The following is a 2,948-nucleotide window of genomic DNA, read 5'->3' on the forward strand; positions in this document are numbered from 1 at the left end:
GCATTGTGTAGTACCGGGTGTGTCACTGCGTTGTCCATTCTGTAGTACCAGGTGCATTGTGCATCGTGCTCCATTTATCAAGAAAATCCCGATGAGCTAGAATTAGCTGTGATTTTACAGCAAATAATGTATCATGTATACAATATATCAGTATGTTTGCATGTTTCGCGCCTCGTCAGAATGTACACAAATTCCCAAATCCAAATTTGGACCAAGTTAGAAGTCATGCAAATGAATGTGCAAGACTTGTATCTCTTACAAGATGATTACGGAGAAAGAGACCAACATCAGGACCGAAACTAGGCCCCTTACCAGGATGGTTCTGGCAGCCGAGGCGGCCGCTAACTGCACAATGAAATCACAGCTCCCTACAGACGGGTTGTGGTAAGTGATCAATCCAAGGCCATCAAAGTAACAAGTGCCGGCCCTCTGGCTGTTAATTTGGAAGTACTGGTTGAAAGCATAGGAGGCGTTCCCTCTTGTGTCGAGGTAAGGGTTGCAGGAGCTCCCGTAACCAAGGGAGGTGCAGTCAGAGTAAGTGCAGGCAAACGTGATGGATTTGCCCAAGCTGGAGAGATCAGCATTGTTTGCGAGTACACACCATCGCCGTTGCAGGTACTCCACCCCTTGTGCATTCACGAGGGCCCCGTTTCCTGCAGAGCGCGCTCGGGATGGAAAGCGGGTATTTTGCCAAGCCGTTGTACTGGAATATGCCCCAATGCCTCTCAAAGTTGCCAGGTTCAATGCTCTTCTGGTCCTCGTCGAGCAGGCTGAAAAGATAGAACTGTATGTTGGAGTTCGGACGGCTTGGAGTGCCCGCGTTACTGAGAATATGATTCAAGAAGCCCAGGTTGAACCTCTGCACATTCTGCCTCGTGGCCGTCGTGAAGCCATATCCGTCGGAAATCCTATCTCCCCCACGATGATGGCCGTGTCGGGAAAACCTGCGTTCGCCAGAGCTACCACTAGTGTGTCGTAGCTCGCATCAAGGGACGGTGGCCTTGATCTGATCCCCCAGATTGGCATTGTTGAGGGCATTCTGAATGTTCCGAAGGTGAGGCTAATGAAACTTCCGTTGTAGGTCTTCAGGAACGGCTCATTTCCCACTGCTACATGAGTTCACATCTATACAGGATTAAGGGAGAGTGGCCCTCCCTCCACGTGGGCAAAGGAGGGGGGCCTATTTCAAAATGGCCACTCCTCCTTCAAGCGTGAGGAGGAGCCAAATCTCACATCTTCCAAAGCAATTTTGAATTTGAATCTAAGAAGATCTCATCTCACATCTTTCAATGAAATCTTTGTATACATGCTTACATACCTATAGATATACACACTTATATATATTATGTATGTATGTGTATCTATAGGTATGTAAGCATATATATATAAATAGTGTACATGTGTGTGTGTGTGTGTGTGAGAGAGAGAGAGAGAGAGAGAGAGAGAGAGAGAGAGATTACATGAAAGATGCATTTATTTGAGAGTGAGTACACCTCACCACTCATCCTTACCATTAAAATTTAATCTAAAATTTAATTAATTAAAATTATATATATGTGTAAATCTATTTAAGTGTGTGTGTGTGTGTGTGTGTGTGTGTGTGTGTGTGTGAGAGAGAGAGAGAGAGAGAGAGAGTTTCTATGTGAGAGAGTGTGCGTGAAGAGAGAGAGAGTGTATGTGTGTGTGTGCATGAGAGAGAGAGAGAGCGTGAAGAGAGAGAGTGTGTGTGTGTGTGTGCATGAGAGTTTCTATGTGAGAGAGTGTGCGTGAAGAGAGAGAGAGTATGTGTGTGTGTGTGTGTGTGAGAGAGAGAGAGAAAGAGAGAGAGAGACGACAGATAATTTCTACGTAGGAGATAGTTTGTGTGAGAGGAAGAGTGTGCGTTTAGATTAGTGTATGTGCGGTGTGTACATATGTGTGTGTGTGTGTGTGTGTGTGAGAGAGAGAGAGAGAGAGAGAGAGAGAGTATATGCATGCATGTGTGTACATCTGCATCTATGTGTAGAATGTGCTTGAGAGAGAGAGTGAGATGGGGCAGACCTAGAAAGAGAGAGAGAGAGAGAGAGATGTAATGAGGGAGGGTGAAAAGAGAGAGAAAGAGAATAAAAAGTATCTTTTAATAAAATATAAATTAAATAGAAAACATATATGTATATGTGTGTATGTGTGTGTGTTTTTATTTACATTTATATATACATACATACATATGTATGTATATATATATACATATATATGTTTGTGTGTGTGTGTGTGTGTGTGTGTTTAGATGTGTGTATGATCTATCTATCTATATATTTAAAAGTGACCACAACTTATCACCCATCTCCGCACATTAAAATTTATTCAAAATTAATTAAATTATGTCGATGTTTGTATTTATATTTTTAAATACATGTATATATGTATAAGTATATGTGTCTATATATAGGTTTATGTATCTAAAACATAATATTGTAGGGAAAAATAGTATTTTTAGAGATAAAATGCGCGTGCTTTTGAGAAAAAAACAAAATATTTGATCATTTAAAAATTTTCCTAGAAAATGAAACACTATTTTTCTTTTAACAATTATGCCTCAACAGGATCGAAAATAGTTAATTACGACGAAAGACTCTCTTTTTTTTTAAGGTATTTAAAGAAAAAACATGTATATATAAATAGTGTGCATGTGCATGTGCATATAGGCAGTAGTAGCCATTAGGGTTTTTGAGTGTTCAAATTTATAGGCAAGCATTAGGCCATTAGGGTTTTATATCTTAACCATGGACATTAGGTATGAAAACCCTAATATAATGATTAGCTAAATGAATTTTTATTTATTTCTACACCTATATGTTTTATACATTTTCACCTATAAGTATTGGCCATATGACTTTTTGATTTATGTCTTTACCTATATGGTTATGCATGTAAAAAGACTTATTAAAAAGAGTTGTCTAACGATAAAA

The 2,948-nt window shown here is 39.8% G+C and overlaps 1 pseudogene; it reads right to left on the minus strand.

The window, feature by feature from the left end:
• Positions 1–255: 255 nt before the first annotated feature.
• LOC147614068 (glucan endo-1,3-beta-glucosidase 8 pseudogene) lies at positions 256–1,113 on the minus strand (annotated as a pseudogene).
• Positions 1,114–2,948: the final 1,835 nt, after the last annotated feature.

The sequence above is a fragment of the Cibotium barometz genome, chromosome 42 (genome assembly GCF_041138505.1).
Source record: "Cibotium barometz isolate CiBa-2024 chromosome 42, ASM4113850v1, whole genome shotgun sequence".
In the NCBI taxonomy this organism is placed as follows: Eukaryota; Viridiplantae; Streptophyta; class Polypodiopsida; order Cyatheales; family Cibotiaceae; genus Cibotium; species Cibotium barometz.